Source organism: Tursiops truncatus, chromosome 1, assembly GCF_011762595.2.
Source record: "Tursiops truncatus isolate mTurTru1 chromosome 1, mTurTru1.mat.Y, whole genome shotgun sequence".
Lineage (NCBI taxonomy): Eukaryota > Metazoa > Chordata > Mammalia > Artiodactyla > Delphinidae > Tursiops > Tursiops truncatus.
In genome coordinates this window covers 74,051,962-74,076,335 of record NC_047034.1, presented here as the reverse complement: position 1 = coordinate 74,076,335, position 24,374 = coordinate 74,051,962, and the positions used below count along the sequence as shown (strand labels likewise).

Here is a 24,374-nt window from a genome sequence, read left to right as displayed (position 1 = left end):
GTCCTGCCAGGGTGAGGAGGAGAGATGGGCACTTCAGCCGCATGGAGACAACATCCCCCCTACTTTCAAAATAAGAACAGCCTTTGGACCCAAGGGAGATGATACCCGTCTCAAAAACGGAGGCACAGAAAGAGTAAGGGAAACCCAGCCAGGAGCTCAAGAGTAGAGTAGAGGCAAATAAATGGAAATTCAGAGAATACTCCAAGGCCATGTGGGTGAAAATGAATTGAGAACCTGGCCTCAAAAACTCTCCCACTGGTAAGGAAAAGACGAGATTTTTGTTCAAGCTAACAAAATGTGTAAGAGACAGTCTATGTAAAGATCATATATCATGGGAGAAAATATTTTGCAAATGAAGCAACTGACAAAGGATTAATTTCCAAAATTTACAAGCAGCTCATGCAGCTCAGTAACAAAATACAAACAACCCAGTCCAAAAATGGTCAGAAGACCTAATAGACATTTCTCCAAACAGGATATACAGACTGCCAACAAACACATGAAAGAATGCTCAACATCATTAATAATTAGAGAAATGCAAATCAAAACTTCAATGAGATATCATCTCACAGCAGTCAGAACGGCCATCCTCAAAAAATCTAGAAACAATAAATGCTGGAGAGGGTGTTGGAGGAAAGGGAACAACTCTTGCACTGCTGTGGGAATGTGAATTGGTTCAGCCACTATGGAGAACAGTATTGGAGGTTCCTTAAAAAACTACAAATAGAACTACCATATGACCCAGCAATCCACTACTGGGCATATACCCTGAGACAACCAAAATTCAAAAAGAGTCATGTACCAAATGTTCATTGCAGCTCTATTCACAATAGCCCGGAGATGGAAAGAACCTAAGTGCCCATCATCGGATGAATGGATAAAGGAGATGTGGCACATATATACAATGGAATATTACTCAGCCATAAAAAAGAAATGAAATTGAGCTCTCTGTAATGAGGTGGATAGACCTAGAGTCTGTCATACAGAGTGAAGTAAGTCAGAAAGAGAAAGACAAATAGCGTATGCTAACACATATATATGGAATTTTATGGGAAAAAATGTCATGAAGAACCTAGGGGTAAGCCAGGAGTAAGACACAGACCTACTGGAGAACGGACTTGAGGATATGGGGAGGGGGAAGGGTGAGCTGTGACAGGGCGAGAGAGAGGCATGGACATATATACAGTAACAAATGTAAGGTAGATAGCTAGTGGGAAACAGCGACATGGCACAGGAATATCGGCTCAGTGTTTTGTGACCGCCAGGATGGGTGGGATAGGGAGGGTGAGAGGGAGGGAGATGCAAGAGGGAAGAGATATGGGAACATATGTATATGTATAGCTGATTCACTTTGTTATAAAGCAGAAACTAACACACCATTGTAAAGCAATTATACCACAATAAAGATGTTAAAATAATATCATACATCCATCACACACACGTATCACTGTGAATAATTTTTAAAGTCATAGCACCCATTGATTCTCTAGCTTGGGGTTTCTCCTGGGCTATTTTTCCCTCACTGCCCTGTTACTTTCCATACCCTAACTCCTTGCGGTATCAGGGTAACCTGAGTAAACGGTGGTAACCTCAGGCCCACAGGTAATCCAAACTTCTTTCTATTACGTCCACTACACCCATACCTTTCCACCGAATCCTTCTCTCACTAAGAGTCCCCACATTGAGGTCTTTGCATCTCTTTTCCTGTACCTGTCTCCCATTTCACGTTTCTGGGCTACAAGGGAATCACTGAAAATCCACAGAAGTTCCCAAAGGAATCAGAAAGGAACAAAACATAAACTAAATTTGTGAATTATCCCCAACATAGATAGCAGATTTGTAGAATTCAGAATACGCTAAAGACAAAACGTTTAGTTTTAATTTAGCATTGCTTCCATGCTTGGCTGGTCTCTTCGTCCTCCACCACCACTGTTCATGCCCTCCAGTTAGGCTCCATCCATCTACCTATTTATCCATCACCAGTCCATACATCCCAAGCAGCAATGCATCATCGCATCCTTCGTAAATACCTGCCCCTCCTTTCATTTAGAATGTGAGGGATGCTGTGGAAGCACAAACTCACACACAAGGCTCCAGTATTCTTGGTTTAATCCCCGTGATGAAAGCAAGCTCAGACCATCAAGACAACAAAAAGCAGTTTGACCGGAAGACGTCTAATTCATGGGCAACTTGGAAGCCACAGATACGTCATTCCTGCCCTCAGAATTCAGAGGAGACAGAGAGAGAACACTGAGGGCTGTTGAGGGGAGGAAGGAGAACTTGGCCATCTGTGTCATAATGACATTCACCACAGGGCTCCCAGAAAATGTCTTTCCACGAAGAACACCGGGAGCAGGGAGGTTCAGAGCAGAAGGACAGCGGGATGTGTGTAAGTAAGCAGCAGTGCGTTCCAGGACTGCGTAGAGCAGCAGCCAGTGTTGCGAGTGCTAGTTGTTCCCAGGAGGCCAGTCTTCAAAGTCTCAGCTCCTGTCCGTGGTGGAGAGAGCACATAGCCTCTGCAGCCACCTTCACTATTTGACACCACGGAATGCTGGGGGCGCATCCAGTTTCTAGACCTATGTTTCGTAAATATTTCCAACACAGCGTTGCATTCAACAAAACTCAACGATGACACACAAAATGAATTGAAAAGCTGTAGACACCTTAAGTGGACTCCCTGAAAATGATGAGCTCTTTGAGCCAATTCCCCACCCTCAGATACCTCAGTCCGCACAGGCTCAAAGTAGCTCCTCTCCTGCCTCACATACATGACCTTGCCCCAGAACTCTCATTTGGTTTCTTATTCTCTATTTCCTCACCCTCCCTCCCTCAGTTGATTAAGACAAGGTTGAATTTTGCCTCTCTGGGCTTCAGTTAATTTTCTCCTCCACTAATTATCACACTAGGATTGTGTGCACACGGGGTTATGTGTGGACTATCTTGCGGAATTTTTCTTTATCCCGTCATAGTGGGTTTGGGTGCCAGATGCATGCCTATGATGGACTGAATCCAATACTTCCCTAAGCCTCACTTTACTCATGTGTATAGTGGGCAGAATAATACCTGCAACCTGGGGTTGACGGGGAGGGGTCTTCAATGAGACAATGTAAATAAATAGTAAGTAGGATGTAACACATAGTAAATGTTGGATGAATGTTAGCTCCTGCTTTTATTATTATTCTCCACTTCCTGACAGAGCCATGTCTTTTGGAGGGAGACCCTACACCCAAGAGGAGGCTGATAAGATGAGGAAGCATGGAAAGGGCACGCCATGTGCCAAGCGCACACACACACAGATACGACCATATTGAAGCAGGTCTTGCCCTTCCTATGAGAGCTAGTGGTGAGTGAAGAGAAGCTCCTTACCTGTTCAGTGTAACAACACCTTGCACATGGTGGAGGTGAGATTCAAACCGTGGTCTTTATCTTTGCAACATGGCAAGTGCTCTGACCGTGCTAGTGGCTACAGGAAGCATAAAGCCTGGACCCCGTCTTTCCCGAACTTAAAACTCACTGATCCGTTGGGAAGGCAAAGGCAGTACTTTCACACAGTCTCACGTTCACAGGTATTTATACAGGGCTACACGTTCGTATGAAAGACACACATGGTGTTGTTATTCAGTGTAAATTCTCCAAGTGTGAAGAATTCCACTGACCATGGAGAACAGAAGATGGAGCAGCGTCCCAGAGGACCCGCTGGGACAGGCGTCAGCCTCCCAGCTGCTCCATGTTGTAAGACTGAGCTGGCTGCGTGGCAGGTGGGTGCAGGCACACAGGCCTGCAGGTCACGTAGTGCAGAGCCAGGAGCCACCTGTTACATATGTTCTTTTCACATTTTAACCATGGAGTCAGCAACACCTGTGCATACCACTTGACTTTCAGCCCTATGCATGCTCACCCTCGCACACTCAAGTTCATGTTCCCTCATAGATCCATTCTTGACCCCTCATGTGAGGTCACACACAACACACACCGACAAACCATCACAAGATGTCTCTCACCTGAAATACGTCTTCATTCACCCACACACACTCAGAGACACTCCAATGCACCAACACACATGCTCACATTGTCTTTCTTGTGCATGTGCATCGCCCCAGAGCGTAGATTTCTGAGCCTCCCCAGGATTCTGCAACATTCCAGCAGATTATCGACCCTTGACCTTGAGTGAATTTCCAAGCAGAAAGGTCTCCGGATGAAGGGGATGATGTTGAGGCCATTGAAAGAAGGCTGCCTTCCTCAGGGAAGAATATAGTTACATCTTCCAAACAAAGAAATTCCCTAGAAGGTAGTATAGTGCAAGAAAAAGCACACACACACATATCCGGGAGCCTGGCAGGGCTGGGTTTAATCCTCTGTTCCCTACTTTTTACTTAGGTAACCTTAGCGAATAGAAACTTTCGAAGCTGTAAAATGAAAATAGCTCCGACCTCATGGACTGAATTAGAAACTCGAGCAGAGATTGTGACAGTCAGGGGAGGACTGCCCCTCCCTCATCCTCCCAGGACAAGACCCCTTAAACAGGGAGGGCGTCTCTCAGCCGCCCAGATGATGGCACACACCCTGCCGTGCCCCAGGGGATGCCCAGCTGGCGATGGATTTCAGCAGAGAGCCTCTAGCTCCAGCCACCAGGAGTCCTTTGTCCGGAACCCTGTCTGTTGATGCGGCCGGCCCCAGAGGGTCAGCTCGGCCTTCCCCTGCATATGTGTGCACGGGCCCCGGCCTGGTGTTCATTCACAGATGCCTGGCACGTAGATACAGTGGGCTGAGCCTGTGGCCAGGTTCTGCTGTGACCTCCTTGGTCCCAATTGTCCCTTCTGCCCTCTCTGTGTGTCTGTCTGTGTGTTTGTATATGAGAGGCAGAGGTTTGGAGGAAGACAAAGAGTGCTGCTAATGAATGTCAGGGAACAATACCATTCCAAGGATAAGCGTTTAGTTGTACCTGTGGCTCCTAGAGGACATGTTCCTATGTCCTCTGTTGTTAGATGCAATACTACGTAATGCATGCTTGAGATAGCAGATTCCACACCCAACAAAATCTGTTCTGGGTAGTGAGCCCTTAGGCCAGAAAAGATGGACTGGATGTAACACCCAAACTCATGGATCTTCAGACGTTTCACATTTTCTCTAGTTAGACAGCATTGCGACGGCCACAAGTGGGTTTGAGTTCTTCAGCTAATCCAAGCCAAACCATTGAAAAGTATCTACAGAGTTGGAAGCAGTATGCGGAGAAGAGGATGTGAAGAAGTATAGGGACCAGGAAGGCTCTGGCCCTCCTTGCTGGCCACCGTCCCCAGGGCCTGGTGTGTTGTGTGAGCTCACTACGTCTTGATGAATTATTAGTTATCCAAGAACACATGCCCCACGTGGCCTTTCCTCTCTGCTACTAGGGACCTGAGCTGAAATCTCTCTCCAAGCCTATCAGGGTTGCTTCTGTCAGAGTGACAACAGGCGGAAGGGGTTCTTCTCCCGGGAAGGCCTGGGATCCTCTGGATTTCCCTCGGGGCCGAGCCCATGCATAGTCTGCCCTTACGGTGAGTCCCAGAGGAGACATCATTGATATCCAAGTCTGTCTTCTCATGCTGCAGTGTGAATTCCCAAGATCTAGGGTTACTGTAGTGCTTGCAGCTGAGCTGTGGCTAAATTCCAGGTCTGAGAATCAAACGTGCCATCCTCAGGACTAGCTTCCCCATTTCCATTTGTGTCAGTCAAAGTCTTAGGACACTGGTGGCAAGTGCCGCTACTTGCCTTCAAATGTGGCAATGACCTCCTCCTCCCTACTTCTAAGAGTGGGCTTTGCCCCAGCTTTCAGAGCCTGACTCCATGGAGCACCCAACCATCGTTGAGCCCTTATTCTGTGCCCAACAGTGTGCACATGCTTACGCATGTTGTCCAAAGTATGCCTTTCAGCTGACATGCACTATGGGGTTATCCTGTTTAGCAGATGAGGAAACTGGTGCTCACAGATGTATAGTGCCCAAAGTCACCCAGCTGGTGAAGATCAGAGCCCCAGTCGGAACACTAATTGGGGAATTATTTAAGGTATGTTTCATCCTTTGGTGGATGTTGTTTCAACATTTTCATCCTGGTTCCTGCCCTGTGGCATCCTTCTTTGTTCTGGAAGCTCTAAGTGGAACAGGAAGGACGCATCAGCCCTTAAGCCCTGGGAGATCAGATTTCAGGAGCCAGACTGAGTGACTGGGCCAGCAGCCCACGCCAGGTCAAAGTTTTTAGCTCCCCAGCCTCTCCACCCCATGATAATCATTTCCCTGAGAAGCATGCAGTCTGCGTGACTTATACACCTGTAAGAGAGATACGTACTGTCAACTGTATCCGCCCAGTTTCTGTGAATGAAGACTAATGTTTTGCTGACCAAGAGGCAGCAGAGACAGCTACAGACTCCATTTTTTTCTTTATATTACAGCAGGTGAAAAATCAAAGTGGGTTGCCCAGTTTGTTTCCAGTTCAGGCTGAATGTGACTCTGAATCTAGGTTAAGTCATGGTCCCAACTTTGCTGAATTTACTGAGTCTCCCCAAGAACCACTCACTCCTGAGTAGTTGATTCTCTTACAAGAAGGCTCCCTGTGCACGCTGAGCTGCCCACACCATCCCACACCAACCGGAATATCCTGGAACACTACCCTCACCGCTCCCACACCCAGCAGTGTCCTGCATGCTTGCTTAGCACCATCCCAGACGTCAAGGTTCTAGGGAAAACATCACGAGTGGGTTTCGAAACACGAGGAAGCCACGGCTCGTAAAGTGATGGGGAAATGGGGCCAGAGCTCGCATGAAGGCACTGGCGTCCTCAAGCGCCATCAAACCAAGAGTGAGTGTGCCAGCCCAGGATATGAGTAAACCTGAAGCTTGAGGAAGGGCAGATGCATCCTATTGTGACTGGGGCCTAGCACGCCCCAGTCGTAGGCCACCTCATGGCTTCCAAGAGGGATTTGAGACGTGTAAAATGTGTGCAGTCTTAGAGCATCCCCAAGGCCTCAGCATCTCCTCGTTCCAGCCACTGGTGAACTAGGGTATGTCGGGCAAAGGAACGCCTCTCCTGTGAGCCTGGTTTTACCTGGTTCAAAACTCTGCAGGCAGCTGGGACTTGCGCACTGACTGGTCAGAAAGAAAGGCCTCGTGTGGGCACCTCTCTCGTCCGTATCATTTGGGACCCACCTCTCTTGGGCTACAAGTCAACATCTGAAGAGTGTGGGGTGGGCTGAGATGGGGGTCCAGGGTGTGACCAGAGTCCTGTCTTGAGGGTCCTGCTGGCATGTGTGGTGGTGCTGTTGTTGTGGCCATGATCTGAGTGGAGCTGGTAAGGAGAGGGTGGCACCAACTCTAGGGCAGGGCTGCCCTGAAGGGAAAGGCCAGTGCAGCGAGGGAGGAGAGCTCCTCAGGGAGCAGGGGGCAGAGGCCCAGGGAGCTCAGAGCAGCAAGGACATGAGGAGGTGTTAAAGCGGCCATGTCCTGCTCTGGGAGTCGGGGACCATTGTTCCGCCCCCGTGTGCTCGGTGCCTGGGGATCCATGACTTCCCTCCTAAGATGTGCATTCTCCCCTAGAATTTAGTATCGATCTAAATGGTCCTTTTGTCTCTAGTTGCCTCATTTTTATGAATTCTCTTAGAGAGTTGTTAAGATGCTCTGTTACAACTGTTGGATATTTATTTAAAAAGTCAAAATCTTACAAGAGTACTCAACATGTTTTGGTTCTTGTTTGTGTGTGTGTGTGTGTGTGTGTGACCACATGAGCACACACAAACACATATATCTTTACACTCATATTTACCTGTCTATTTACATGTGTTTGTGTGGAGTTTTATATGCTCATTTAATCCTTACAACAACTTAGGAAGAGTACAGAGAAATTAAGTAACTTGCTCAAAGTCACACAGCTGGTTAATTTTTGAGACAGGACTCAGATCCAATAAAATCATGTTCAAATTCCACAGTATGTGCTGTGGAAGGATAATAGTTTTTGTTCTCATTACCCCTGACCTTCCTTCTTATTCTTTCCTTCTCTCTCCTCTTTCTGTCTGTCTGTCTGTCCCTCTCTCTCATTTTTTATATCTTTGTTTTTTCTAACCCTCTCCATTGCTCTTCTCCTTTCACCCTTTTTTCTTCTCTTTCTTCTTTCTTTCCTTCCTTCCGTATTTCTTTATTTGTCTCAATTAAAACCTTTCTATGGCTTACAAACTGTAGCTACAATTTATACTGACGCACCTCATTGCAGACACACACACAAATATTTAATCGGTGAAGCCACCAGGCAAAGGTTGAATCGGCACAGGTTTGAACGAGACAAGTGGTTCTCCTGGGTTGAGTGTCTCTAAGGTTCTAGGGTCCTCACTTCAGTGTCTTTTCCGTTGCAGTGCACATCCAGACCAGAATGTATCATCCAAAGCAGAAGCTGTGCTGCCCGCTACCAAGTATTGCTGCCCTCCATCCCAGCAATGCTGCACCCCACCAAAATATTGCTGCCCCTCACCAAAGTATTGCTGCCCCCCACCTCAGCAGTACTGCCCACTACCAAGGTATTGCTGCCCCGCACCTCAGCAGTACTGTCCCCCTCCCCAGTACTTCTGTCCCCCACCAAAGCAGTGCTTGACTCCCTCAGCACACCAAGCAGCCTTGCCAGCCTCCACCCAAGTGCAAGGTGCTCTGTGCCCCCAAGTGCCAACACAAGTGCCCACACCCTCCACAATGCCAGAAGTCCAAGCAGAAGTCATCCCTGGCCATGGGACCTGGGCCAAGCTCCCTGGAGAACAGAGACCATGAAGCCCACTCCCCTCTCTCAGCCAGCCAGCTGTCAGCACCACTCACCCCCGGCTTCTGGAAGCAGCCACACTTCAGGAAAAGCAGCACAAGGATGGCAGTTTCCTGGATCAAGATTTCGTATTAATTAGCAGCTGCAAGTTCCATCTCAGAAGAGGATCTGGTTCTAAACCGTCTAATCTTCTTTGCTGCCTTGTATCAACTTCACCCTGTCGGCTTTTTGGAAACTTCAGCAGCGTGACGGCACATCCTTTCCTAGCACCCTTCGTTTCTACTCCAGTTTTCCCAACTATTAAACACAATTCCTTTGGTATGAATGTGTCTGTGGATTATTTCATCATCTTACAGTTGTGAATTCCTGCACGTTTTCTATCCTGCTCCTCAACCCAGAGCCCTTGGAGGTCTGGGCATGAGGGCTCAGGTAGAGGAGAAGGCATTGAGAGATGCACTTCTGAGCTAAGGGACATTTTCCATGGTCCTGCCAGGGTGAGAAAAGAGATGGGCACTTCCCCCTCATGGGACACATCCCCAAAGCCCTGGAAAATGAGAACAGCCCTAGGAGAAAGGGGGAGATGGTGCCCATCTAAAAAACAGAGGCACAGAAAGAGTAAGGGAAACCCAGCCAGGAGCTAAAGAGTAGAGTAGAGGCAAATAAATGGAAATTCAGAGAACACTCCAAGGGCATGTGGTCAAAATGAATTGAGGACCGGGCCTCAAAAACTCTCTCAATGGTAGAAGAAAAGACCAGAGTTTCTTCAAGCTAACCAAATGTGTAAGTAGGAGCCAGTCTATGTAAAAATCATACATCCAACGCACACACATTTCCACTGTCATTGTTTTATTAAATTCAGAGCCCCCATTGTTTCTCCAGCTTAGGGTTCTCCTAGGCAATATTTCTCTCACTGTCCTCTTACTTTCCATTCCCTAAATCCTTGGGCCATTAGGGGAACATGAAACTTCAGGCCCAAAGGTAAGCCAAACTGCTTCTTTCTATTATATCCATGACACACATCCTTTTCAACCAAATCCTTCTCTCCCAACATAGTGCACAAATTGAGGTCTTTGCTTCTCTTTTCCTACACCTGCCTCTGGGCTACAAGGGAATCACTGAAAACCCACAGAAGTACCCAAAAGGAGCCAGAACAGAACATCACATAAACTAAAAGTGTGAATTATCCCCAACATAGATCACAGTCCCTGTAGAATTGAGAATTAGCTAAAGGCAGAAGTTTTAGCGTTGCTTCCCTGCTTGGCTGGTCTCTCCTTCCTCTGTAATACCTGTTCATGTCTTTCAACTAGGCTCCATTTGTCTATCTATTTATCCATCACTGATCTATCCATCCCCACCAGCAATGCATCATTGCATCCTTGGTAGTACCTCCTCCTCCCTTTGCTTAGAATGTGATGTGTGCTGGGGAGGCACAGACTCACTCACAGGGCTCCTGACTTCTTGGTTTAATCCCCATAAGAAGACCAAGTTGTGACCCTCAAGACAACAAAGGACAATTTTACCAGATGATGTCTAGTTCATGGGTGCCTTGGAAGCTACAGATACTTCATTCCTTTCCCTCAGAATTCAGAGACAGAGAGAGACAGCAGCCAATGCTGCGAGTGCTAGTTGTTCCCAGGAGGCCAGTCTTCAACGTCTCAGCCCCTGTCCATGGTGGACAGGGCACGTAGCCTCTGCAGCCACCGGCACCAGGTGATGACCACAGAAAGCTGGAGGGTGCCTCCAGTTTCCTGACTTATGTGTCATAATTATTTCCCACAGTGTTGCATTCACCAGAACTCAAGGATGACACACCAAATGTATTGAAAAGCTGTAGACACGTTAAGTGAACTCCCTGAAAATGATGAGCGCTTTGAACCAATTCCCCACCTTCAGATACCTCAGTCCGCAGGTCTCCAAATAGCTCCTCTCTTGCCTCACATACATGACCTTCACCAAGAACTCCCCTTTGGGTTCTTACTCTCTCTTTCCTCACCCTCCCTCAGTCAGCAGATTAACAGAAGGTGAATTTTGCCTCTCTGGGCTTCACTGAATTTTCTCCCCCACTAATAATCATACTTAGGTTGTGTGCACATGGGCTTATGTGTGGACCATCATGCGGAATTTTCTTTTATCCCCATCCTCCTGGGTTTGGATCCAGATCCACCCCTATGATGCACTGAATCCCATACTTCCCTAGGCGTCATTTTTCTCATCTGTATAGTGCGTAGAATAAATCCTGCCACCTGGGGTCGATGCAGAGGGGTCTTCAATGAGACAATGTAAATAAATATGAAGTAGGATGTGGTCTTCAATGGCACAATGTAAATAAATATGAAGTAGTATGTAACACATAGTAAATGTTGAATGAATGTTAGCTCTTGCTTTTATTATTATTCTCTACTTTCTGACAGAGCAGCAAGACCCTCCACTTATTGCCACCAACCTGACGACATGGGCTGCACACCTTTATTAAGAAAAGGTGTGAGGGGCCAGGCACATCTCTGGGACAAGGACAAGGTCCAATTGCGTAGAGCAAAGCATCTGAATGGTGTTCACAGGCGGAAGCAACATTTCGTCCAGGACATAATCATGCCATTGTGTTTTTACCCTTCTTTTCCAGAAACTCCTGTGTGATAACACCTGTCCACGATGGATCCTGCTCTTGAGGCAGTCTTGGGCAGCTCTGGCCCACAGTGACTTTTCCCTATCAGTGTACACAGCCAGCCATGTCTTTTGGAGGCAGACCGTGCCCCCTGGAGGAGGCTCATATGCTGAGGAAGCATGGAGAGGGCATGGCGTGTGACAAGTGTTCACACACACAGACACCACCCCATTGAAGCATGTCTTTCTCTTCCCTTGATAGGTACAGCTGAGGTGCAGCAAAGCTCCTTACGTGTTCACAGTACCAACAACTTATACGTGGTGGAGGTGAGATTCGAACCCTAGTCTTTAGTCTTTGCAATGTGGCAAGTGCTCTGACCGTCTTAGTGGCTGGAAGAAGCATAAAGACTGGACCCCGTCTTTCCAGAACCTACAACCCACTGATTCATTGGGAAGGCAAAGGCAGTACGTTCACATAGTCACACACTGACACGTGTTAATACAGGGGTACATGCTCATATCAATGAAACACACGGGGTTGTTATTCAGCGTAAATTCTGCAAGTGTGGAGACTTCCACTGGCCACTGAGAACAGAAGTTGGAGCAGCGTTCCAGAGGCCTCCGCTGGGACAGGTGTCAGTCTCGCAGCTTCTCCATGCTGTAGGACTGAGCGGGCTGCCTTCCAGGGTGGGTGCAGGCACGCAGGTGGGCAGCTCTCAGAGCCTAGGAGCCACCTGTTACAGAAGTTCTTTTAACATTTTAACTGTGGAGTCAGCAACACCTGTGCATACCTCTTGACTCTCAGCCCTGTGCACACTCACTCTCGCACACTCAAGTTCATATTCCCTCATAGATCCATTCATGACCCCTCACGTGAGGCCACACACAACACACACACACAAACCATCACAAGCTGTCAATCACCATGAAATAAGTCTTCACTCATCTACACACACTCACACAAACACAGGCACCAAAGCACATGCTCACATTCTCATTCTTGCTCATGTGCATAGCCCCAGAGCATACAGTTCAGACCCTTCTCCAGGCTTCTGCAACATTCCAGGAGATTATCTGCCCGTTGACCTTGAGAGTATATTCAAACACAAAGATCCCCAGATGAAGGGCATGATGCTGAGGCCTTCCAAAGAAGTGTGCCTTCCTCAGGGAAGAATAAACTTACCTCTTCCAAACAAAGAAATTCCCTAGAACCTTGTATGGTGCAAGAAAGAGAACACACACCCATCCTGGAGCCTGGCAGAGCTGGATTCAAAACCTCTCTTCCCTACTTTTCACTTAAGTAACCTTAGCCAACATAAACTTTCTAAGCTGTAAAATGAGAATAGCTCAAACTTCAAGGCCTGAATTACAAACTCGAACAGAGATTCTGACAGGCAGTGGAGGCCTGCCCCTCCCTCATCCCCCAACCACAGGCACCCTGGGAAAGTGAGGGCCTCTCTCACCAGCCCAGATGCTGGGCACACATCGTGCCGTGCCCCTGGGCATCCCCAGCTGGCAATGTTTTTTAGAAGAGAGGCTCTAGCTCCAGCCACCAGGAGTCCTTTGTCTGGAGCTCTGTCTTTTGACGCGGTCCCATTTGTTCTGCTCTGCCTTCCCCTGCATGTCTGTGCACGGGCCCTGACTTGGTGTTCCTTCATAGATAACTGCCACAGAAGACACAGTGGGCTTAGCCTTTGCCTAAGGCTGCTGAGACCTCCTTGGTCACAGTGGTGCCTCTGCCTGAGTGTGTGTGTGTGTGTGTGTGTGTGTGTGTGTGTGTGTGTGTGTGTACATGAGCAACAGAGTCTTGGAGAAAGAGAAAGAGCGATGCTAACAAAAGTCAGGGAACAATACCATTCCAAATGCCCAGGAAAAGTGTTTAGTTGTACCTGTGGCTACTAGAGTACCCGTTTCTTCTGTCCTCTGGTGGTAACAGCAATACTACATGATTCATGCTTGAGATAGCAGATTCTACCCCAGAAAATCTGTTCTGGGTAGTGAGGGCTTAGGCCAGAAAAGATTGATAGGATTTTACACTGAAAACTCATGGATCTGCTGATGTTCATATTTCCTCTAGTTACGCAGGCATTGCTACTGAAATATTTGGGTTTGAGTTCTTCAGCTAATCTAAGCCAAACCATGGAAAAGTATCTACAGAGTTGGAAGGAGTAGGCGGAGAAGAGGATGTGAAGCAGTTTAGGGACCAGCATTTGTCTGGCCCTCCCTGCTGACCACTGATCCATTGGTAAGGCAAAAGCAGCACGTTCACACAGTCACACACTCATATATGTTTATACAGGGATACACGCTCATATCAATGACACACACAGGGGTATTATTCAATGTAAATTCTGCAGTTGTGGAGGCTGACTTTGACCGCTGAGAACAGAATCTGGAGCAGCGTCCCAGAGGCCTCGGCTGTGACAGGCGTCAGCCTGCTCCTTGCAGGATTTCAGCAGAGAGGCTCTAGCTTCAGCCACCAGGAGTCCTTTGTCCAGAGCCCTGTCTGTGGATACGTCCCCATTGGTTCTCTTCTGCCTTCCCCTACATGTCTGTGTATGGACCCTGGCCTGGTTTTCCATTACTGGCACCTGGCACAGAAGAGACAGTGGACTTGTCCTGTTCCCAAGTCTGCTGAAGTCTCCTAAGTCAGTGATGCTTTCTGTCTTAGTGTGTGTTCATGTGTGTGTTTGTGTGTTCATGTGTGTAAGCACTGTCTCAGGCCGTCCAGGGGCAGAGAACTGTCACTGTTGCCCCCCAACCCCCTGGTATTTAGCCCTCTGTCTTCTGGATATTTTGCTGTCAGGTATCAGACATTTCTGCTTCCATCTCTCTCTTCAGCAACATATTAAGGAAACCATTCTCTGTGTCCTCAGCTGTCCGGGCAACCCTTGGGCTTGAGTCTCCTCTGCCCTCAAGGGCTGAGGCAGCAAGGATGTTCACCTTCCATTTGTTTTAGTAGGCACTAAATATAGCTCCATATAAAGAGCAATGGGCAGAGAGTCCCTAGACCTGAGTTGCTGCCTTGGTTCTGCCACTGGCAACCTGTCTGATCCTGAGCAAGTCATTTCCTTTTCCCAGGTCTCAGTTTCCTCACCTGCCCATGACAATGTCAGGTTTGCTGGAGTCTTTCTCAGCTTCCTTTTCAAGCTGACTCAATATGAGGTGACTCACTCTAATCTTTACTTAATCTTTTCTTCTCATAACTAGTTACAGTCATGGAAAACCTGTCAAGAGGTAAGGATGGGGTGGGGCCACCCAGATACCAGAACATTTTGTATGGATTCCTCCCAGAGGCTCAGAGTAAGCTTAGCTAAAATCCGCATCTGTATCTTAAGATTCCTCAGCCTTAGGAGTAAATTGCCTCCCTCCAGGGAACCAATACACACATACAGTCTGGGGCCAGTTTTATATACATATATAAAATAAATATGCTTAAATATAACTAAATATTTTATTATTTTGTGTATTTAATATCTAATATATTTTATTACATATTCAATATGTTTAATATTTATTTATATTTAATTAAATATTAGATACTTAAAATAAATATAAATATGTATATATTTATACTTAAAAGCAGTGAGCTTTACTACTATAAGCAAGGCACTAAACTATGATTTTAACACCCTTATCCTATATAGTATTCATTACTACTGTAAAAGATAAAAATTACTTTATTGCAAATGAGGAAAAGCAGTCCCAAGGAGGTAACAAACTTTGTCCAAGACCACACAGCTTGTACCTGAAGAGCTGGGACTCAAAATGTGTGTCTTTCGTGCAAGCTCGTCGTTTTGGCTAACTCTACTCCCCCCTGATGGCTAGGCTGAAAACTTGCATTGGTACAGTATTTGGTAGAGAAAACTCCGGGTGATGTCTGATGGAATGCTTGGAATGCTGAGACATTCCATTCTGGCTTCTGTGGAACTGGCCAGGAGCCCTCATTCTTGATCATAATGGCCTTGAGGAAATAGAGAGAATGGCAAGATGTGCACAGAGCTAGAGCTTCTCTGTTGCGAGAGGGTAAGAGATTAGCTTGTGGTGTTTTAAGGCTGATTGATAGCAGTCAGCCACATTCCATTCAAATCTTCATTGAATATCCTTATCCATTCTCTGCATGAGACTAGGTCAGGATGTGAGGCTTTGTGCCTTGGCTCCCTGCAAAGTGTGTGTGTGTGTGTGTGTGTGTGTTGTGTACATGCAATGCATGCTATTCTCTTTGTGGATAGCCAGGAAAGTGTCATCAGCTATCATAATCTTAATAAAGTTTCCTACTGGTCTCCCATCATGTCTTATATTAAGACTGGGCCTCTGTGTGGAGAGTTGTAAAATTGGTCTTGGATCTAAAGATGCTCATTTTGACACTCCTTAGAACAGACTGGGGTAGTTCATAGTATAACATTGGCTTTGCTATCCCAGGGGGCTGGTGACCTGTGGTTGTAGAGTGGGTGCCATGGAGAAAGGGAAAGTAGAAAAGACAGAATCAGACAGCAGGAACCAGCAACCTTGTAAAGAGGTGAGCAAGGCCAGGCATCTACCCAGGACGCCTGCAGGTGTCAACAAAGGAGCACATGCAGCTGATTACAAGCTCCTTCTACCTCCAGGTTGGGCCAGAGGTCCCCATATCCTCACAATCCAGGGGCACACTCCAGTACTTTGAGGCTTTCCACAGGTAGACCTGTGCTTCATAACTTCTTCCCTGCTCTTTTGAAAAGGTGATTTGTCGGAGTAGTGATTCTTAAAGGGAAAAGATGGCAGGGGTCTATGCTCCATGTCTGCTTGTCTGGAAGACTTTTGTGACCCCCAGGGGAGATTTAAATATCCTAAGGCTGCCTTCAAGTGCTGCCCTTAGCTGGCTGGAGAGTATCATGCTCTGTTGTAATCACCCAGTCACTTGTCTTCCTGCCCCACTCACTGCCTGTTTCTTCACTAAACACAGGGCTTGGCACTGATAGGTCCTCCATCAATGTAAGCTGCATCATTTAAGGACTTGCATGATGTTCTGAGGCAGTGGTTTCACATGTGACTGGGGTCATCTACAGTCGAGGCTTTGCTCCCTGCACACACCTGGTGTCTGCTCAGCAAGCCCTCATTCTGTAGTCTATTGACTCCCTGAAAGAACCATGCCATGTGGCCAGTGCATGCTGAACCCTGTCTATCCACAGTCCCTGTGCAGGAAGGATGCAGTCAAGAGGCATGGAGAGTCTATGGTTTGGGGGCGAGATGGCATGATACAGTGCAGAGTTCAGTCTTAGAACAAAATTGACATGGGTTTGAATTCTGACCCCACCATTTACCAGCTACATGACTCTGGGAAAGTTACTTAACCTCTCTAGATTTCAGTTTCCTCATTTGCTAAATGAAGGTACTGCTTTTCCGGCAGAGACTGGGGACAACAACGTAAACAGTCTTGCATTTTACGTAGTCACTGTTCAGTAAATGGAAGCCATTGCAAGGAACCTTCTCTCACTCTCCATCCAGGTTGGCTTTATTGAGCCACACAGAGTCCTTGCCTCTTCCCCACCCCATGCACTGACCCAAACCTGTCTGTCTTCTTTGAACCCCACCAACATCTTTAACCAGCAAGGGAAACTTGGAATTGTACTGGCACCAATGGAGAAGTAGCTGGTCCCTCCTTCTAGGGGTAGTGTGGCCCAGCTTGAGAGGCTGTCAGAAGAAAACATACTGGCTGAGGTCCTTAGTTTCTCTGCCTGTAAAGTGAAGTGAAGCGATCACCAGGGTCACCTTGGCATCTGAGGCCTCCACCCTGTGGGTCTGAACCAGACTTCTGAGGGAGGAACTCTGCTAAAATTGGAAATAGTTGCATTGGCTTGGAAGGCCCAGCAGGTGGCACTCTGCCTTAACTGCCTGAGCCTGATGTATCATGTGGTTGGGCACATAGTCCTGTGGCTAGAGTGAGGAACAGGTTTATTTAGCTTCCCAACCGCAGACAGAAAGTCATTTGGAGCAAAAGATCAGTTGCCCACAGGCAAATGCTCCTTGCTGTGTACTGTGTAAGCCCAGGCTGGCTCCTCCATTCCCCTTCCCCTCCCCTCTGCTCCTGCATCCCACCCCTGCACACAGTCACCTATTCATACACAGTCACCTATTCTCACACATGTGCACACATATCCACACACACACCACACACAGCACGTACACACACCTGAGTCACTGTCTCAGCTACTACTCAGCATGCACTGGACTTAAGCATGCATTTTCCCTTTGGGCAAAGTCAAACAGAACTAGGATTGCAATCTCCTTGGAAGAAAGAAGTTCATTCCTGTATGTCCCAGTTTATCAGTCAGGATAGGCTAAGTCATGCTGCACTAACTAATGAGCCCACATTCAGTGCCTTAAAATAACAAAGGCTTATTGCTTGCTCACCTTACATGTACACTGAGGGTCAGCTGCAGCACTGCTACACATTAATTTGGCTTCAGGATGCAGGCTTACAGAGCAGCCTCAATCTGGAACATGGTCAGTCCTCACAGCAGAGAGGAAAGAGGGTGTACTGAAAGTGGCTCTTTCTTTTTTTTTAAATAACTTTATTTTTTAAAACTTTAGATTTACAGAAAACATGTGATGATAGTACAAAGAGTTCTCATATAACCACACCCAATTTCCCCTGTTACAGACACTTTACATTACTATGGTATGTTTATTACAATTAGCGAATCAATATGAATACATTATTGTAAGTTCATACCTGATTCCCATCTTTTCAGTTTTTTCCTACTGTCCTTTTCCTGTTCCAGGATCCCATCCAGCACCCCACACTACGTTTTGGGGTCGTGACTCTTTGGCCTTTCGTGGCTGTGGCATGAACGTGGCTCTTAAGGTTTACATTTTATATGCTACAAAAGTCACATGACCAGGGTTGCCATCATTAACGAGGTAGGGAAGGATACTCCCTAGGGGAGAGGGCCACAGGTAGCAAAACACTTTTGAACGTAGCACACTCTATCTCACCTATGTAAAGAGATTCTTGGATATATACCCTTTGGAATTTTTGATCCCAGTTTTGTCTTTTTGTGAACTGTATCATCCTAGAAAATCCAGCCAACCCTTATTAAGTTCTCTTATATGCAAAAGTCTGCCAAGACCCTGAATAGAAAGAGGAACCAAGATTGAGAAAGATATGTTCCTGCTCTTCAGAGGCTAAAGATCCAGCAAGGAAGAAAGCACAGGCTGAACACAACACACAAAGAAGGCATGTTTGACATGGGCCAGCATAGAAGGACAAAAAGCACCAGAAAGGGAGAGCCCCAACAATGGGGAGGAAACTAGGCTCTGCTGCATCAGACAGAGGATGTAAGAGAATGTGCCCTCTCACAGCCACACATTGAGACAGCTCATGTTCACGTATGCTCTGTACTGACCACACATTTGAACACACATTCATTATGTATCTATTATGGACAAGGCACTCCATAGGAGTCAAAGGAGAGTAGAGAATGTTGTTTCTGCCCTGCAGGAGCTCACATCTTACAAAGGGACAGACCAGAGGAGATTCAGGTCCAAAAGAGCAGAATAGGCACCAGGACAAGAACAAACACAGACACCAACAGCTGCCTAGGTAACACAGAATGAGGACTGTTCAGGGAAGAATTGAACTAGTTTCTGAAGTTCTGAGATTAGTCAGGTAGAGATTAGGGATAGGCACTCCAGGCAGAGGGAGTGGCTTGCTGGCAGAGGGAGAGTGAAAAAGACAGAATATTATTATTTTTTAAAACCTGTAAATAGTCATCATGTTCTGTAATAACCTATATGGGAAAAGAATCTGTAAAAGAATGGATATATGTATACGTATAAATGAACCACTTAGCTGTACACCTGAACCTAACACAACAGTGTAAATCAACTGTAAAATAAAATCCCATAACTGGTGGGTGGGTGAGTCACAGACTGGTGAACACTTATACCACAGAAGTCCACCCACTAGAGTGAAGGTTCTGAGCCTCACATCAGGTTTCCCAACCTGGGGGTCCAGCAACGGGAGGAGGAATTCCTAGAGAATCAGAATTTGAAGCCTAGTGGGAATGGATTGCAGGACTTCGACAGGACTGGGGGAAAAAGAGACTCCACTCTTAGAGGGCACACACAAAGTGGGTGCGCATCGGGACCCAGGGTAAAGAGCAGTGACCCCGGGGGAGACTGAACCAGACATACCTGCTGGTGTTGGAGGGTCTCCTGCAGAGGCAGGGTTGGCTCTGTTTCACCATGGGGACAAGGACACTGGCAGCAGAGTTTCTGGGAAGTACTCCTTGGCGTAAGCCTTCCCAGAGTCTGTCATTAGCCCCATCAAAGAGCACGGGTAGGCTCCAGTGTTGGGTTGCCTCAGGCCAAACAACCAACAGGGAGGGAACCCAGCCACACCCATCAACAGTAAAGTGGATTAAAGTTTTACTGAGCTCTTTCCACCAGAGCAACAGTCAGCTCTACCCACCACCAGTCCCTCCCATCAGGAAACTTACACAAGCCTCTTAGATAGACTCATCCACCAGAGGGCAGACAGCAGAAGCAAGAAGAACTACAATCCTGCAGCCTGTGGAACAAAACCCACATTCACAGAAAGATAGACAAGATGAAAAGGCAGAGGGCTATATATCAGATGAAGGAACAAGATAAAACCCGAGAAAAACAACTAAATGAGGTGGAGAAAGGCAACCTTCCAGAAAAAGAATTCAAAATAATGATAGTGAAGATGATCCAGGACCTCGGAGAAAGAATGGAGACAAAGATCGAGAAGATGCAAGAAATGTTCAACAAAGACCTAGAAGAATTAAAGAACAAACAAACAGAGATGAACAATACAATAACTGAAAAGAAAATTACATGAGAAGGAATCAATAGCAGAATAAATGAGGCAGAAGAATAGATAAGTGACCTGGAAGACAGAATGGTGGAATTCACTGCTGTGGAACAGACTAAAGAAAGAAGAATGAAAAGAAATGAAGACAGCCTAAGAGACCTCTGGGACAACATTAAACACAACAACATTCACATTATAGGGGTCCCAGAAGGAGAAGAGACACAGAAAGGACTAGAGAAAATATTTAAAGAGATTACAGTCGAAAATTTTCCCTAACATGGGAAAGGAAATAGCCACCCAAGTCCAGGAAGTGCAGAGTCCCATACAGGATAAACCCAAGGAGAAACATGCCAAAACACATAGTAATAAAATTGGCAAAAATTAAAGACAAAGAAAAATTATTGAAAGCAGCAAGGGAAAAAAAACAAATAATATACAAGGGAACTCCCATAAAGTTAACAGCTGATTTCTCAGCAGAAACTCTACGAGCCAGAAGGGAGTGGCATGATATACTTAAAGGGATGAAAGGGAAGAACCTACCACCAAGATTACTCTACCTGGCAAGGATCTCATTCAGATTCAATGGAGAAATCAAAAGCTTTACAGACAAGCAAAAGCTAAGAGAATTCAGCACCACCAAACCAGCTCTACAACAAATGCTAAAGGAACTTCTCTAAGTGGGAAACACAAGAGAAGAAAATGACCCACAAAAACAAACCCAAAACACTTAAGAAAATTGTAACAGGAACATACATATCAATAATTACCTTAAATGTGAATGGATTAAATGCTCCAACTAAAAGACACAGGCTTGCAGAATGGATACAAAAACAAGACCCATATATATGCTGTCTACAAAGGACCCACTTCAGACCTAGGGACACATACAGACTGAAAGTGAGGGGATGGAAAAAGATATTCCATGCAAATGGAAACCAAAAGAAAGCTGGAGTACCTATACTCATATCAGATAAAATAGACGTTAAAATAAAGAATGTTACAAGAGACAAGGAAGGACACTACATAATGATCAAGGGATCAATCCAAGAAGAAGATATAACAATTATAAATATAGAGGAGAGGGGGAAGATGGCGGAAGAGTAAGACACAGAGATCACCTTCCTCCCCACAGATACATCAGAAATATATCTACACGTGGAACAACTCCTACAGAACACCGACTGAACGCTGGCAGAAGACCTCAGACCTCTCAAAAGGCAAGAAACACCCCACATACCTGGATAGGGCAAAAGAAAAAAGAATAAACAGAGACAAAAGAATAGGGACGGGACCTGCACCAGCAGGAGGGAGCTGTGAAGCAGGAAAGGTTTCCACACACTAGGAAGCCCCTTTGTGGGCGGGAACTGTGGCTGGCAGAGGGGGGAAGCTTCAGAGCCACGGAGGAGAGCACAACAACAGGGATGCGGAGGGCAAAGCGGACAGATTACCGCACAGAGGATTGGTGCCGACCGGCACTCACCAGCCCGAGAGGCTTGTCTGCTCACACGCCGGGGCAGGCTGGGGCTGGGAACTGAGGCTCGGGCTTCGGTCGGAGCGCAGGGAGAGGACTGGGGTTGGCGGCATGAACGCAACTTGCAGGGGGGTAGTGCAGCACGGCTAGCCAGGAGGGAGTCCCAGGAAAAGTCTGGACCTGCCGAAGGGGCAAGCGACTTTTTCTTCCGTCTTTGTTTCCTGGTGCGCAAGGAGAGGGGATTAAGAGCGCTGCTTAAAGGAGCTCCAGAGATGGGTGCGAGCTGCGGCTAACAGCACGGACCCCAGAGACGGGCATGAGATGCTAAGGCTGCTGCTGCCGCCACCAAGAAGACTGTGTGCGAGCACAGTTCACTATCCACGCCTCCCTTCCAGGGAGCCTGTTCAGCCCGCCACTGCCAGGGTCCCGGGATCCAGGGACAACTTCCCCGGGAGAATGCACGGCAGGTCTCAGGCTGGTGTAATGTCACGGCAGCCTCTGCTGCCACAGGCTCACCCCGCACTCCGTACCCCTCCCTCCCTCTGGTCTGAGTGAGCTGGAACCCCCGAATCAGTGGCTCCTTTAACCCTGTCCTGTCTGAGCGAAGAAAAAACACCTTCCAGCGACCTACATGCAGATGCAGGGCCAAATCCAAAGCTGAGTCCCGGGAGCTGTGCGAACAAAGAAGAGAAAGGGAAATCTCTCCCAGCAGCCTCAGGAGCAGTGGATTAAATCTCCAAAATCAACCTGATGTACCCTGCATCTGTGGAATACCTGAATAGACAACGAATCATCCCAAATTGAGGAGCTGTACTTTGAGATCAAGATTTATTATCTTTTCCACTTTTACTCTTTTTGTGAGTGTGTATGCTTCTGTGTGAGGTGTTGTCTGTATAACTTTGCTTTCACCATTTGTCCTACAGTTCTATCCATGCATTTTTATTTTTTAACTTAAAAAAGTTTTTTTCTTAATAATTATTTTTTATTTTAATAACTTTATTTTTTCTTATTTTCTTTTACCTTTTTTTTCTTTCTACTTTTTCTCCCTTTTATTCTGGGCCATGTGCATGAAAGGCTCTTGGTGCTGCAGCCAGGTGTCAGTGCTGTGCCTCGGAGTTGGGAGAGCCAACTACAGGACACTGGTCCACAAGAGACCTCCCAGCTCCATGTAATAGCAAACAGGAAAAATCTCCCAGAGATCTCCATCTCAACACCAACACCCAGCTTCACTCAACGACCAGCAAGGTACAGTGCTGGACACCCTATGCCAAAAAACTAGTAAGACAGGAACATAACTCCACCCATTAGCAGAGAGGCTGCCTAAAATCTTAATATGTCCACAGACACCCCAAAACACACCACCAGACATGGACATGCCCAACAGAAAGACAAGATCCAGCCTCATCCAGCAGAACAAAGGCACTAGTCCCCTCCACAAGGAAGCCTACACAACACATGAACAAACTTCAGCCACTGGGGAGAGACACCAAAAACAGCGGGAACTACGAACCTGCAGCCTGCGAAAAGGAGACCCCAAACACAGTAAGGTAAGCAAAATGAGAAGACAGAAAAACACACAGCAGATGAAGGAGCAAGATAGAAACCCATCAGACCTAAAAAATGAAGAGGAAATAGGCAGTCTACCTAAAAAATAATTCAGAATAATGATAGTAAAGATGATCCAAAATCTTGGGAATAGAATAGAGGAAATGCAAGAAACATTTAACAAGGACCTTGAAGAACTAAAGATGAAAAAAGCAAAGATGAACAACACAATAAATGAAATTAAAAATACTCTAGAAGGGATCAATAGCAGAATAACTGAGGCAGAAGAACGGATAAGTGACCTGGAAGATAAAATAGTGGAAATAACTACTGCAGAGCAGAATAAAGAAAAAAGAATGAAAAGAACTGAGGACAGTCTCAGAGACCTCTGGGACAACATTAAATGGACGAGCAGTTGAATTATAGGGGTTCCAGAAGAAGAAGAGAAAAAGAAAGGGACTGAAAAAATATTTGAAGAGATTATAGTTGAAAACTTCCCGAATATGGGAAAGGAAATAGTTAATCAACTCCAAAGGCACAGAGAGTCCCATACAGGATAAATACAGGGAGAAACATGCCAAGACATATTAATCAAACTATCAAAAATTAAATACAATGAAAACATATTAAAAGCAGCAAGGGAAAAACAACAAATAACACACAAGGGAATCCCCATAAGGTTAACAGCTGATCTTTCAGCAGAAACTCTGCAAGCCAGAAGGGAGTGGCAGGACATATTTAAAGTGATGAAGGAGAAAAATCTGCAACCAAGATTACTCTACCCAGCTAGGATCTCATTCAGATTTGATGGAGAAATTAAAATCTTTACAGACAAGCAAAAGCTAAGAGAGTTCAGTACCACCAAACCAGCTTTACAACAAATGCTAAAGGAACTTCTCTAGGCAAGAAACACAAGAGAAGGAAAAGACCTACAATAGCAAACCCAAAACAATTAAGAAAATGGGAATAGGAGCATACATATTGATAATTACCTTAAATGTAAATGGATAAATGCTACCACCAAAAGACACAGACTGGCTGAATGGATAAAAAAACAAGACCCATATGTATGCTATCTACAAGAGACCCATTTCAGACCTAGGGACACATACAGACTGAAAGTGAGGGGATGGAAAAAGATATTCCATGCAAATGGAAACCAAAAGAAAGC

General features: G+C 46.3%; 1 long non-coding RNA gene across 1 annotated transcript; it reads right to left on the bottom strand.

Moving 5' to 3' along the window:
* Positions 1-11,851: 11,851 nt before the first annotated feature.
* On the bottom strand, positions 11,852-22,353 carry LOC109547424 (uncharacterized). The gene is made up of 2 exons (XR_002173226.3): positions 19,545-22,353; positions 11,852-12,103 (listed from the first exon to the last, which is right to left on the bottom strand). It is a non-coding gene; the product is annotated as an uncharacterized lncRNA (long non-coding RNA).
* Positions 22,354-24,374: the final 2,021 nt, after the last annotated feature.